Genomic DNA, 16,412 nt, shown 5'->3' on the forward strand with positions numbered 1-16,412 from the left:
CCGTGTGGCGGCGCTCGGTCTGCAATCACTGATAGTGGCGACACGCGGGTCCGACGTATACTAACGGATTGCGGCCGATTTAAAGGCTACCACCTAGCAGGTGTGGTGTCTGGCGGTGACACCACAATTTGTGTGTCAATATTCACAACAGATCAGATTGAAGATGACAATGGCTGTTTCGAAAGTAACTGTAAGTAATCAAAAAACGTAGTAGCAAAATACTTTCGCGCTTCAAAATTACATTTATAGACAAAATGATATGTTAAGTCGCCAACCAAAGTAACAGTAAAATCATTTAACTGCTGATGAGAAGCTACCAATAAACAACAATGTGAAGAAGATCTCACGACCGAAAAATGTAGAAAAATTCTTCCAATCCGTCTTTGGCATTCAGCAAAGCAGTGCTTAACAGTAGTGGTTAAAAACAGTCTTGGTTGCGATTAAAGTTTTTTTTTTTTTTTTCAGCTACTCGTTTCACCTGATTTAGGCATCTTCAGGTTGATCTTAATTTGGTATTTCTTAGAACGATCCTTTAGACAATGTAGCCAAAGGGCATCGTCGAATACATCAGGTCAACATCGCCTTCGTTAAACTCAGTATAAACTTCCTAGATGGACGTGAGTGAATATAAGACCTGCATAACGCGTTCTCATTCACAGGAGCGAGTAATACAATAAGATGGGGCTCAAGTAGTAGTACTATTCTAAGAAATACCAAATTAAGATCAACCTGAAGATGCCTATATAAGATGAAACGCGTAGTTGAAAAATAAAAATCCTTAAATGGCAGCCAAGATTGTTTTTAACCAATAATGTAGAAAAAACACTAACAACACCAGACAAAAAATGTTTTAGGGCTAATTTCAGTAGAATAATTATTACTTAAAAGAGGTCTACATTTTACAGAACTGAATACAAATATCCACTGACAATAGCACAGAGGTGCTGAAACTCGAATAGGCGTATGTAGATAACAAACGGGGCTACATGGTTCTGGTCCCCAACGCAGGAAAGAAAGGAAAACATTCACAGTCCAGTCATATTAATGTGACAACCGCCTACGGTCTAAACCAATGTGCAACAACCACATATTGGTAGGTATGAAAGCGTGCCGGGGATGCAGAAAACGGTGTAGTCGTTTCTCGTAATGCGGAAATGAAGCGATTTATCTGACGTCGAAAAGGGCTTGATCATTGGCTTTTGGGGCAAGAGCAGCAGCATTTCCGGAATGGCTATGTTTGTAAACTGTTCACGCAATGCTACGGCGAACTGACGCTATCCAAAACCGACGCAGAGGCAACTCTCGTACACCATAGGTCATGGATGGCACGTGTGAACGACGGCTGCGGAATTACGTACGGCGAACAGCCGTGTAACTGTTGAGAAACTGACCGTCCAAACTAACCAAGGAGTTGTCAACAGCGTCTCCCCAACGACCGCGTGGCAAACGTTGCTGTGTATGGCATCTGCAGCAGGCGCCTAGGTCATGCACCCAAGCTGGCTCCTGTTCATCGACGTCGAAGGCTGGAATTTGCACGCCAGTATCGCAACTGGACTTCCGCTGAGAGGCGACAAGTGGTGTTTTCAGATGAATCACGTTCTAAGCTCCATCCAGTGGCCACTGTCCTATACTGCGTGAAACATCTGAAAGCGAACGCCCTGCAACAACTGCAGGAAGTGTCCTTGTGGGTGGAGGGGCCATATTGTCTGGAGAATTCTTTCTTGGATTCCCCAGGTGATCTCGTCATTCTGGAAGGTACAAAGGATCAACAGAAGTATGCATGTATCCTTGGGGACCATGTCCACGTCTACACGCAGTTTCTTTTTCCTCGGCACGACGGCATCTACCAGCAGGACAATGCAACGTTCCACACGGCTCGCAGTATACGTGCCTGGTTCAAAGAGCATCAGGATGAGTTTGTCGTACTCCCCTGAGCACGAAACTTCCCGTACTTAAACCCAATCGAGAATTTGTGAGAGCGCCTAGATGGGGATGTAAACGCCGTGGTCCTCAGTCAAGAAACCTAGGGCAGCTGGCCATCGCAGTGAAGTTGGCATAGCTCCGCATATCCCTGTGGGTACCTTCCAGAACCTCACTGACTGTTTTCCTGCATATCTCGCAGCGTTCCGCACTGCAGGCCTTTCACACGTGGTCACATTCATATGACTGGTCAGAGTAGTAATTTTTGTCTGCAAACAAGACAGACATTGGAGGCGTCTGTAAGTAGGGGACGGAAGCTCAATTGAGACAACTTTTGGCTACAATACCGTGTTGGATCTATTAATTAAATACGTGTGTAGGCAGCCCAAAAGACACTTTTGCTAAAAGCATGCATCTATGCCCTCTAACCCGAGGAGCGGCGTTAGTTTGTGTACCCCTAGGGCAGAATTGACACGTATGGATACTTAAGCAGAGAACAATAATTTTCGAGGAAAACACTGAATATTACCAAAACTCGCACTAACGTCCTTTTCAAAGAATAAATTATTCAAAAAATAAATTCCTTGTGAAGAAATGGCATTTGAAGGGAAATTAATTACGTTTGAATGTATGAACTACAGTATAAATGCAAATGTGTGAACAAAAAACGAATCCTTCAAGGAAAATAGATTCTGCTCATTATTATAGCTGCCTGTAGTTATTCAGATGAAGTTATATCAATGTTTTAAATCAGTCACAAATGTAAGGGTTGGCACTTGTATACTTCAGAAGTTGGCTTCAGTTTCCGCGCAATTTTTCTTTGATCGTATTCAACTGAATCATCGTCGTCCGGCCGTCTCTAGTTTTGCCTTCTTTGACCACGGTGGACACGCAAACGTCGTAGCCTTCGGTTTCGACTCTCTTCCCATGGTACTGGCGGAGATAGCACTTCTCCAAAACAGAGTCATCTGCATGGATTTGAGGGTCATCAGGAGGCCCCCGATATTGTGAGGGTTTGTTGCTAGTCTAGTTCGACGTTACCTTTCGGAATATGTTTGAGGTTTTTTTTTGCATTCATGGGAACTGTCGAATGACAACCTTCACCTTTGTCTAGGCAAGAGGGTGACTGTGAAAGCTCTTCGCCACGGGGAGATCCTTCAGCATCTGAAGTGTCACTAAGGAAGGCCAAGCTGTTATCATTCCCAGCATAGCTATGATCTGAAACGTCGACATCAGAATCCGTAGAAGAAAATTCAAATCGATGTCTCCTGAGAAACCTTCTTCCAGCCTTGGTTGCATTTCTATCGTGACCTGGCTCTGGCGAAAAGACGAATTTTTCCTTGGGTGACGTGTATTGACTAATTTTTACAGACATTGTTTCTTTTATAATGAGCAGTAATGGCATAGGTGTGAGGAGAGTTGTTATGCCAACCAACCCATTACCTAAGTACGGAAAATACCCCTAAGGAGATATAAAAAAAGGAAATATGTACCATACAGTCCGAAAAAACAACAACAGTTAACCACTCTTTCGACAACCTCAATCAATAGCTCTTCAATTCGATCCACAGGTTTACCAGAACAAAAAAACAAAACAAGAAAAAAAATTATGATGGAAAAATTTACTCAACAGTGAGAAAAATCATTAAACAGGGGTCCTTCCCTCGTGAATTTACGTTGGATTTTGCACTAATACATACACTCGCACTAGTAGGATAGCAGCACTACAATTCGACGGTGACAGAAAACAGATACTATGCTATAATTAGTATCTCATGTCAACTAACCTCTGTCTGTCTTACATTACAATTAGTGAACACACAGGGCATTCTTTCTGTATCTTTACATCAGTAATAGCCATATCAGTGTACATAAAACGCCATCTAAAGTGCAATGTTAGCAGCTACGTGCGCAGTAAATTAAGTTACTACTTGATACAACACCTGTGGGCCCTCATATTCTTCTGTGTAGTGTGCCGCACTGAGACTTGTTAGTTTCATACTCGATAAACGCCTGTAGTGAAGCAACCAATCCAGTACTATGTACACTATGTTCCAATTGTTGATACTTTTCTATTGTAATCTGATATTATAATGAAGTACAAAAGTTAATTAGATTACAGCAACATATTTTTGTCTTTTGGAAAACTGTGTCTCAGTTAAGTAACAACACGAAGTGACCTACGTTCAAAGGCATTTTTAATTTTCTATTTCGGAAACAACTGTTTTCTGCTTCGAAAATATACAGGGTGCCAGTTAATGAACTATATGAAATAAAATCGTCATAACTTCTGAACTGTTTGCGTTAGGCCCACTGACCGAGGGGCATGATGGGGAGTAGTATGTGAATATGGTTCGGTTTAGCGACGAAGTCCACTTTTGTTTCGATGGGTTCGCCAGTAAGCAAAATCGGAGCATTTGGGGGACGAAGAATCCGCATTTCGCGATCGAGAAGTCTTTTCTCCTTCAGCGGGTAGCCGTGTGGGGTGCAATTTCCAGTCACGGAATAATCTGTGTGATACTCTTTGATGGCATGATGACTACCGAACGGTACGTGAAGGTTTTGGAACATGATTACTTCCCCAATTCCGAAAGTGACCCTGATTTCGACAAGATATGGAGAAAGACTAATTGAGTTCTGTAACAAATTTCAGCTAGTAATAGCGAATACCCTGTTCAAGAATCCCAAGAGAAGGAGGTACACTTGGAAAAGGCCGGGAGATACGGGAAGATTTCAGTTAGATTACATCATGGTCAGACAGAGATTCCGAAATCAGATACCGGATTGTAAGGCGTACCCAGGAGCAGATATAGACTCAGATCACAATATAGTAGTGATGAAGAGTAGGCTGAAGTTCAAGACATTAGTCAGGAAGAATCAATACGCAAAGAAGTGGGATACGGAAGTACTAAGGAATGACGAGATACGTTTGAAGTTCTCCAACGCTATAGATACAGCAATAAGGAATAGCGCAGTAGGCAGTACAGTTGAAGAGGAATGGACATCTCTAAAAAGGGCCATCACAGAAGTTGGGAAGGAAAACATAGGCACAAAGAAGGTAGCTGCGAAGAAACCATGGGTAACAGAAGAAATACTTCAGTTGATTGATGAAAGGAGGAAGTACAAACATGTTCCGGGAAAATCAGGAATACAGAAATACAAGTCGCTGAGGAATGAAATAAATAGGAAGTGTAGGGAAGCTAAGACGAAATGGCTGCAGGAAAAATGTGAAGACATCGAAAAAGATATGATTGTCGGAAGGACAGACTCAGCATACAGGAAAGTCAAAACAACCTTTGGTGACATTAAAAGCAACGGTGGTAACATTAATAATGCAACGGGAATTCCACTGTTAAATGCAGAAGAGAGAGCAGATAGGTGGAAAGAACACATTGAAAGCCTCTATGAGGGTGAAGATTTGTCTGATGTGATAGAAGAAGAAACAGGAGTCGATTTAGAAGAGATAGGGGATCTAGTATTAGAATCGGAATTTAAAAGAGCTTTGGAGGACTTACGGTCAAATAAGGCAGAAGGGATAGATAACATTCCATCAGAATTTCTAAAATCATTGGGGGAAGTGGCAACAAAACGACTATTCACGTTGGTGTGTAGAATATATGAGTCTGGCGATATACCATCTGACTTTCGGAAAAGCATCATCCACACAATTCCGAAGACGGCAAGAGCTGACAAGTGTGAGAATTATCGCACAATCAGCTTAACAGCTCATGCATCGAAGCTGCTTACAAGAATAATATACAGAAGAATGGAAAAGAAAATTGAGAATGCGCTAGGTGACGATCAGTTTGGCTTTAGGAAAAGTAAAAGGGACGAGAGAGGCAATTCTGACGTTACGGCTAATAATGGAAGCAAGGCTAAACAAAAATCAAGACACTTTCATAGGATTTGTCGACCTGGAAAAACCGTACGACAATATAAAATGGTGCAAGCTGTTCGAGATTCTGAAAAAAGTAGGGGTAAGCTACAGGGAGAGACGGGTCATATACAGTATATACAACAACCAAGAGGGAATAATAAGACTGGACGATCAAGTACGAAGTGCTCGTATTAAGAAGGGTGTAAGACAAGGCTGTAGCCTTTCGCCCCTACTCTTCAATCTGTACATCGAGGAAGCAATGATGGAAATAAAAGAAAGGTTCAGGAGTGGAATAAAAATACAAGGTGAAAGGATATCAATGATACGATTCGCTGATGACATTGCTATCCTGAGTGAAAGTGAAGAAGAATTAAATGATCTGCTGAACGGAATGAACAGTCTAATGAGTACACAGTATGGTTTGAGAGTAAATCGGAGAAAGACGAAGGTAATGAGAAGTAGTAGAAATGAGAACAGCGAAAAACTTAACATCACGATTGAAGTTAAGGAATTCTGCTACCTAGACAGTAAAATAACCAAAGACGGACGGAGCAAGGAGGACATCAAAAGCAGACTCACTATGGCAAAAAAGGCATTTCTGGCCAAGAGAAGTCTACTAATATCAAATACCGGCCTTAATTTGAGGAAGAAATTTCTGAGGATGTACGTCTGGAGTACGGCATTGTGGTGAAACATGGACTGTGGGAAAACCGGAGCAAAAGAGAATCGAAGCATTTGAGATGTGGTGCTATAGACGAATGTTGAAAATTAGGTGGACTGATAAGGTAAGGAATGAGGAGGTTCTACGCAGAATCGGAGAGGAAAGGAATATGTGGAAAACACTGATAAGGAGAAGGGACAGGATGATAGGACATCTGCTAAGACATGAGGGAATGACTTCCATGGTACTAGAGGGAGCTGTAGAGGCCAAAAACTGTAGAGGAAGACAGAGATTGGAATACGTCAAGCAAATAATTGAGGACGTAGGTTGCAAGTGCTACTCTGAGATGAAGAGGTTAGCACAGGAAAGGAATTCGTGGCGGGCCGCATCAAACCAGTCAGTAGACTGAGACAGAGCTCGGCCCCATCGAAGCAGGAGAGTGTTTGATGTCTTGGAAGAGCAGTTTGGAGAGACCGCATTCTGTCTCTGGGGTACCCAGAGGCCACTGGCCGAGTCCTCGATTGGCCGTCACATTCTCCGCATTTGAGCACTTGCGACTCCTATTTGTGGGGCTATTTTAAAGACAAGGTGTACAGCAATAAAGTGAGTGCACAACCGTAGCTTCTGACTAATTTACTTTTTTCCATAGAGTTGAATAATTGTCACTCAGTATTACCACCTTCTATTTTTAGGCAATTGTAATATAATTCATGTGCAACTAAAGACGCTAGTCAACTGCACTAATTTTCCAAATTTTATTATATCACAGAAAATTGTCTTTGATGATTGATTTCGTAATAAACTTTGCCAGTCAATGTATAAAATGAGTTGATGTTTTTAAAGATCTATATCATTATACATTTTAATTATAAATGTAATTAACTACCCAACTAACTGTGAATTCAAACAATTCTTCGATTGTTACAATTTTACATATAGCATTCGGCAGAGGCTGTCGGTAGTTGTTGTTATTGTGATCGGACTTCAGTGTGGAGAGTTGTGAGCCAGTCTGTGGAATAATAATGTTTTGAATTTCTGTAAAGAGGAAATAGTGATCAATTAAACTCAACAGTTATAATGGATAAAAATTATGTACATAATTTGACTGATTGCATGGAAAAGTCTGGACATACAAAAACCTTCAAGAATTACAAATCTACAGCAAACACTTTCTCATTACCCCACTGTCGACTTAATAATTAAAAGATAAGTGCAAGCTCAAATAATTCAAATGGCTCTAAGCACTATGGGACGTAACATCTGAGGTCATCAGTCCCCTAGACTTAGAACTACTTAAACCTAACTAACCTAAGGACATCACACACAACCATGCCTGAGGCAGGATTCGAACCTGCGACTGTAGCAGCAGGGCGGTTCCGGACTGAAGCGCCTAGAACCGCTCTGCCGCAGCAGCCGGCTAAGTGCAAGCCACGTGACGTTCTGCTCGATGTTCTTTAAAACTAGTTTTAAGTTTCACAAATCACTTAAAGCAAAATACGTATTATTGATTTTAAGTGCATTCACAGCACCGTTTGCAGCAGTTCATTTACGATAGACGTTGTGACCCCTTATCTTGGCATCGTAGCTTTCGGCTTATTCCTGTGCAAGGCGTCCATTAAATCATCAACAAGGAATAATCCTATATTCTAGACACTGAATTTCTAGTCAATCCTTCACAAAGTTTCTAGAAACTCCTCACTGTTCGAGGTCTGCCACTTAATGAGACAGCATGCACGAGGATATAAACAAGGGACCGCAAAATGTATTCTAAATCGCCAAATATCTTCGGACGTGGACTGTAGCTGGTGACCGTGCTCGACGTATTTTCGGCGTTTCGTGCACCTCTTTCCATGCGATGGTTCCCTGTGACAAAGAAAGGCACTCTCCGGCCACGGTGACAGGACGTCCCTTGATACTGCGCAGTCACAATAGCTGCCAGCAAGTGAAAGCGAGCGAAAACAAGCGCAGTAATTTGGCATTGTCGCAGTCAGGCATTGCAAGTTTGTACAGCGCACTCTGTTACAATTCCAGCTTTGCGTTGTGAAGTTCAGAATGTTTCCAGATAACAATAGGCTGCCACAGTTTACGGTTCTTGTCCCATCAGAGTCCCGCAGACTCTACTCCCTCTCTTTCTGTATCCGTCCCTTTCTCTCTGTGACAGTAAATACATTCACAGGTGCTGCATCTGGTTCAGTAGGTGACAGACGAAACTTACATACTAAAAACAACAGAACTGGATAGCTCTATTATTCCCCTTCGTACCACTGACCTTTTTTGGTGTCTTTGAACACCTAAGGAAAAGAACAGCCGTTTTATGGTTCAGTCAATATTTAAATGATTTCTTGATTTACTGATGTCGTCACGCTTTGTTATTCTTCGTAACTGTTATTGTGACCAGTGTCTGTCATTATCCTTCGAAAGTTCGACAGTTGTTTAAAAGGAGAAATTCACTCTGCAGGTTAATGAATAGCGTTATCTCACAGGAATAATACACTGGTCTGCAAAAATTAACGACGAGAGGAGCTTTCTCATTAAGTGTCACTGTCAAGTAACATAGCTCGATGAAACTAGGAACTGCTTCAGTATAGTACAAACTTAACTGCAAGAAATATGCAATGAGACGAAAAGAAATGAAACTTTTAATCAAAGACAAAAATAACACGAAGTCACTGAGATTCATGATGGTCGCCTGAACATTTGCTAAACGCGGTAATTGGTTCTTAATAGTCATTGATCGTTGTGTTTGGTCATTGCGGACGTCGCAAGACATCCTGTTCAAGTTTGGTGGTTGATCCTTCCACTCAGTTTTTTATTACAGAGGCCAACCGGCTCTCTGACCGAACACGCTGAGCTACCGTGCCGGCACCCATCTGAGCCACAGACGACACAGAGCAATAGCGCGACTGCAGGGACTTATCCCTTGCTCGCTCCCCATGGGACCCAGATTCCCAACTGTCCTGAATCTACATACGTAATGTACCTAATAGATATTTGCCCATCCACTCATTACTCGCGCACACTGAGGTGACGATTCCCGTAAGAGTTCGGGCAACCTGTGCGCATTCGCACAGACGAAGGTCAGTGGCTGGGTAGCCTTTACTATCTTCACATATCTAAAACTATAGGAGAACTCTACCCCCATGAACCATGGACCTTGCCGTTGGTGGGAGGCTTGTGTGCCTCAGCGATACAGATGGCCGTACCGTAGGAGGGGTATCTGTTGAGATGCCACACAAACGTGTAGTTCCTGAAGAGGGGCAGCAGCCTTTTCAGTAGTTGCAGGGGCAACAGTCTGGATTATTGACTGATCTGGCCTTGCAACACTAACCAAAACGGCCTTGCTGTGATGGTACTGCGAACGGCTGAAAGCAAGGGGAAACTACAGCCGTAATTTTTCCCGAGGGCATGCAGCTGTACTGTATGGTTAAATGATGATGGCGTCCTCTTGGGTAAAATATTCCGGAGGTAAAATAGTCCCGCATTCGGATCTCCGGGCGGGGACTACTCAAGAGGACGTCGTTATCAGGAGAAAGAAAACTGGCGTTCTACGGGTCGGAGCGTGGAATATCAGATCCCTTAATCGGGCAGGTAGGATAGAAAATTTAAAAAGGGAAATGGATAAGTTGAAGTTAGATATAGTGGGAATTAGCGAAGTTCGGTGGCAGGAGGAACAAGACTTTTGGTGAGGTGAATACAGGCTTATAAGTACAAAATCAAATAGGGGTAATTCAGGAGTAGGTTTAGTAATGAATAGAAAAATAGGGGTGCGGGTAAGCTACTACCAACAGCATAGTGAACGCATTATAGCGGCCAAGATAGACACGAAGCCCATGCCTACTACAGTAGTACAAGTTTATATGCCAACTAGCTCTGCAGATGATGAAGAAATTGATGAAATGTCTGATGAGATAAAATAAATTATTCAGGTAGTGAAGGTAGACGAAAATTTAATAGTCAGGGGTGACTGGAATTCGAGAGTAGGGAAAGGGAGAGAAGGAAACATACTGGGTGAATATGGATTGGGGGACAGAAATGAAAGAGGAAGCCGCCTGGTAGAATTTTGCGCAGAGCATAACTTAACCATAGCTAACACTTGGTTCAAGAATCATAAAAGAAGGTTGTACTCGTATACATGGAAGAATCCTGGAGATACTAGAAGGTATCAGATAGATTATATAATGGGAAGACAGAGATTTAGGAACCAGGTTTTAAATTGTAAGACATTCCCAGGGGCAGTTGTGGACTCTGACCACAATCTATTGGTTATGAACTGTAGATTAAAACTGAAGAAACTGCAAAAAGGTGAGAATTTAAGGAGATGGGACCTGGATAAACTGACTAAACCAGAGGTTGTACAGAGTTTCAGGGAGAGCATAAGGGAACAATTGACAGGAATGGGGGGAAAGAAATACAGTAGAAAAAGAATGGGTAGCTCTGAGGGACGAAGTAGTGAAGGTAGTAGAGGATCAAGTAGGTAAAAAGACGAGGGCTAGTAGAAATCCTTGGGTAACAGAAGAAATATTGAATTTAATTGATTAAAGGAGAAAATATAAAAACGCAGTAAATGAAGCAGGCAAAAAGGAATACAAACGTCTCAAAAATCAGATCGACAGGAAGTGCAAAATGGCTAAGCAGTGATGGCTAGAGGACAATTGTGAGGATGTAGAGGCTTATCTCACTAGGGGTAAGATAGATACTGCCTACAGGAAAATGAAAGAGACCTTTGGAGAAAAGAGAGCCAGTTGTATGAATATCAAGAACTCAGATGGAAACCCAGTTCTAAGCAAAGAAGGGAAAGCAGAAAGGTGGAAGGAGTATATAGACGGTCTATACAAGGGCGATGTACTTGAGGGCAATATTATGGAAATGGAAGAGGATGTAGATGAAGATGAAATGGGAGATATGATACTGCGTGAAGAGTTTGACAGAGCACTGAAAGACCTGAGTCGAAACAAGGCCCCGGGAGTAGACAACTTTCCATTAGAACTACTGACGGCCTTGGGAGAGCCAGTCCTGACAAACCTCTACCATCTGGCGAGCAAGATGTATGAGACAGGCGAAATACTCTCAGACTTCAAGAAGAATATAGTAATTCCTATCCCAAAGAAAGCAAGTGTTGAAAGACTAGAAAATTACCGAACTACCAGTTTAATAAGTCACAGCTGCAAAATACTAACGCGAATTCTTTACAGACGAATGGAAAAACTGGTAGAAGCCGACCTCGGGGAAGATCGGTTTGGATTCCGCAGAAATGTTGGAACACGTGAGGCAATACCGACCTTACGACTTATCTATGAAAATAGATTAAGGAAAGGCAAACCTCCATTTCTAGCATTTGTAGACTTAGAGAAAGCTTTTGACAATGTTGACTGGAATACTCTCTTTCAAATTCTAAAGGTGGCAGGGGTAAAATATAGAGAGCGAAAGGCTATTTACAATTTGTACAGAAACCAAATGGCAGTTGTAAGAGTCGAGGGGCATGAAAGGGAAGCAGCGGTTGGGAAGGGAGTGAGACAGGGCTGTAGCCTGTCCCCGATGTTATTCAATATGTATATTGAGCAAGCAGTAAAAGAAACAAAAGAAAATTTCGGAGTAGGTATTAAAATCCATGGAGAAGAAATAAAAACGTTGAGGTTCACCGATGACATTGTAATTCTGTCAGAGACAGCAAAGGACTTGGAAGAGCTGTTGTCAGAGACAGCACATCACTTGGAAGAGCTGTTGAACGGAATGGACAGTGTCTTGAAAAGAGGATATAAGATGAACATCAACAAAAGCAAAACGAGGATAATGGAATGTAGTCGAATTAAGTCGGGTGATGCTGAGGGAATTAGATTAGGAAATGAGACACTTAAAGTAGTAAAGGAGTTTTGCTATTTGGGGAGTAAAATAACTGACGATGGTTGAAGTAGAGCGGATATAAAATGTAGACTGGCAATGGCAAGGAAAGCGTTTCTGAAGAAGAGAAATTTGTTAACATCGAGTATAGATTTAAATGTCAGGAAGTCGTTTCTGAAAGTATTTGTATGGAGGGTAGCCATGTATGGAAGTGAAACATGGACGATAACTAGTTTGGACAAGAAGAGAACAGAAGCTTTCGAAATGTGGTGCTACAGAAGAATGCTGAAGATTAGATGGGTAGATCACGTAAGTAATGAGGAGGTATTGAATAGAATTGGGGAGAAGAGGAGTTTGTGGCACAACTTGACAAGAAGAAAGGACCGGTTGGTAGGACATGTTCTGAGGCATCAAGGGATCACAAATTTAGCATTGGAGGGAAGCGTGGAGGGTAAAAATCGTAGAGGGAGACAAAGAGATGAATACACTAAGCAGATTCAGAAGGATGTAGGTTGCAGTAAGTACGGGGAGATGAAGAAGTTTGCACAGGATAGAGTAGCATGGAGAGCTGCATCAAACCAGTCTCAGGACTGAAGACAACAACAACAACATAGGAGAACTTGGAGCAGAAGTCAGAACCCAGAACTGAAACGAGGCCGCAGCCAGACAGCAGATGCTGGTTACTGAACTGCGTGATTGGCTCCCGTGTCATCGGGTCACGAGCGCGGAAATCATATCACTAGCTTCGTCTCATTTCAAACAGGTATCCCACTCATACAGTGATAGTCGGTGGTGACTACCCTCGATACCCTGGAATATTATACGTTTAAAGCGGGCGGAAGATATAAAACGTCATCCGAAATTGAACTGAATGCTTTCTCAGAAAATTATTTTGAACAATTAGTTCAAGAGCCCAATCGAAGCATAAATGGTTGTGAAAGCGTACTTGATCTGTTGGCAACAATAATCCTGGACAAATAGGGAGTATCGTGACGAATACAGGGATTAGCGACCACAAGGCAGTTACCGCTAGGCAGAATACCGCAATAGCCATAACCGTCGAAAAGAAACGCAAAGTATATCTATTTAAAAAAGCTGATAAAAATGCTCTTAACGCCTTTCTAAGAGACAGTCTTTACTCCTTCCGATCTGATCATGTAAGCGTAGAAAAGATGTGGAATGATTTCAAAAACATAGTATCGACGGCAATTGGGAGATATATACCACATAAATTAGTAAGTGATGGTACTGACGCTCCATGGTACACAAAACGGGTCAGATCACTGTTGCAGGAGCCACGAAGGAAGCATTCTAAATTCAAAAATATTCGATCTCCCCTAGATTGGTAAAGTTTTGCAGATGTTAGAAATATAGCGCTTACTTCAATGCGAGATACTTTTAATAATTTCCACAACGAAACTCTGTCTCGGAACCTGGCAGAAAACCCAAAAAGATTCTGGTCGTGCATAAAGCACACCAGTGGCAAGACGCAATCAATGCCTTCACTTAGCGATGGCAACGGTCAAGTCACAGATGACAGTGCCACTAAAGCAGAGTTATTAAATACGGTTTTCTGAAAGTCTTTAACGAAAGAAGACGAAGTAAATATTCCTGAATCCAATCAAGAACAACTGCCAAGATGAGAAACATAGAAGTAGATATCCTCGGCGTAGCAAAGCATCTTGAATCACTTACTGAAGGCAAGGCCTCCGGTCCAAATTGTATACCAGTCACGTTCCTTTCAGAGTATGCTGATACAATAGCTCCGTATTTAGCAATTATATACAACCGCTCGCTGACAGATCAAGTCACACCAATACCCAAAAAGGGAAGTAGGAGTAATCCGCTGATTTACAGGCCAATATCACTAACGTCGATTTTCAGTAGGGTTTTGGATCATATACTGTGTTCTAACATTATGAAGTACCTCGAAGAAAACGATTTGTTGACACACAGTCAGCACGGATTCAGAAAATATCGTTCTTGCGAAACACAACTAGCTCTTTATACTTATGAAGTAATGAATGCTATCGACAGGGGATGTCAAATTGATTCTACATTTCTAGATTTCCAGAATGCTTTCGACACCGTTCGTCACAAGCGCCTTCTTACCAAACTGCGTGCCTATGGAGTATCGCCTCAGTTGTGCGACTGGATTCGTGATTTTCTGTCGGAAAGGTCACAGTTCGTAGTAATAGACGGAAAGTCATTGAGTAAAACAGAAGTAATATCCGGCGTTCCCCAAGGAAGTGTTATGGGCCCTCTATTGTTCGTGATCTATATTAACGACATAGGAGACAATCTCTGTAGCCGTCTTAGATTGTTTATAGAGGATACTGTCATTTACCTTCTTATAAAGTAACCAGATGACCAAAACGAATAGCAAAATGATTTAGATATCTGTATGGTGCGAAAAGTGGCAACTGACCCTGAATAAAGAAAAAGAAAACTGTGAATTTATTCACAAGAGACTAAAAGAAATCCGCTAAATTTCGAGTACGCGATGGGTCACACAGATCTGAAGGCTGTAAATTGAACTACATACTTAGGGATTACTGTTACAAATAACCTAAAGTGGAACGAACACATAGATAATATTGTGGGTAGAGCAAACCAAAGACTGCAATTGCTTGGCAGAACACTTAGAAGGTGCAACACGTCTACTAAAGAGACTGCTTACACCACGATTGTCCACCCTATTCTAGAGTATTGCTGTGCGGTGTGGGATCCGCATCGCCGGCCGAAGTGGCCGTGCGGTTAAAGGCGCTGCAGTCTGGAACCGCAAGACCGCTACGGTCGCAGGTTCGAATCCTGCCTCGGGCATGGATGTTTGTGATGTCCTTAGGTTAGTTAGGTTTCACTAGTTCTAAGTTCTAGGGGACTAATGACCTCAGCGGTTGAGTCCCATAGCGCTCAGAGCCATTTGAACCAATTTTTTTGGGATCCGCATCAGATGGAACTGACTGATGACACCAAAAAGTTGAAAGAAGGGTAGCTCGTATTGTAATATCGCGAAATAGGGGAGGTAGTGCCACAGACATGACACGTGAATTGGAGAGGCAATCATTTAAACTAAGGCAATTTTCGTTGCGACGGGATCTTCTCATGAAATTTCAATCGCCAGTTTTCTCCTCCGATTGCGAGAACATTCTGTTGGAACCCACCTACATAGGGAGAAATGATCATCACGATAAAATGAAATAAATCAGGGTTAGCATTGAAAAATTTAAGTGTTCGTTTCTCCCGCGCGCCGTTCGAGAGTGGAATGGTACCGAAACAGCTTGAAGGTGGTTCATTGAACCTTCTGCGAGGAACTATATTGTGAATAGTGATCACGTAGATGTAGATGTAGATGTAGACATCGGCCGCAGCCGGCCGCCGCTCCTGTACGATTAGCACCTCGCAGCAGCTAGAAGACTTCCGTGACACCGTCCTGGGTGTCAATACCCTGGGGCCAGCCTTCGAGAAGCCACTCCTGCTCGACTGACTTCCGTCTCGACGAAGATTACTCCAAACGCCAGTCACTGCCCTGTTCCACATGGTTCACAGTGGCCCACACACGCAGCCCTTCCGCGAATTCAGCGCCGGGAACCAGCATTTAAAAGCTGGCCCAACCGAGTACATCAGGTTTTGGACACGGCAGGGTCACACCTGGGTCAGCTGGCAATGCTCGCTATGAACTCTGCCGCCGCCAACGGACCGCTAAGGAGGGACCTCTGCCTGTCTGCCTAGCCCGGGCACGCAACACCGCGTCATCTGCCCGGCCCTGCTCCTCACTGCCGGTCCAGACTTCGATTCCGGGCAAAGCCATAGCTCTGCTACTAGAACGACGCGATCTCACGCATTAGAGAAGACCTGGCAGCCTCCCGTGACCGCAGCGCGGCCACATCCTGCTTTCTCAGCTCGCCTCACATACCGAAGACGCCATACGTCAACGTTTGTATCTACGACGGCAGAATATTAAACTCCGGACCGCGCCATAGAATGTAGTGCAATCAGAAGAATGTCTGACCTGTTTGAATTTGTAAAGAACTAATGAAGAGTTGTTGTACCTTCACCAGGACCCACCTGTGGTGCTGTCCACATCCGCCTTCTTCGGCAGAGAAGCCATCTCAC

The sequence above is a fragment of the Schistocerca serialis genome, chromosome 2 (genome assembly GCF_023864345.2).
Source record: "Schistocerca serialis cubense isolate TAMUIC-IGC-003099 chromosome 2, iqSchSeri2.2, whole genome shotgun sequence".
NCBI lineage: Eukaryota > Metazoa > Arthropoda > Insecta > Orthoptera > Acrididae > Schistocerca > Schistocerca serialis.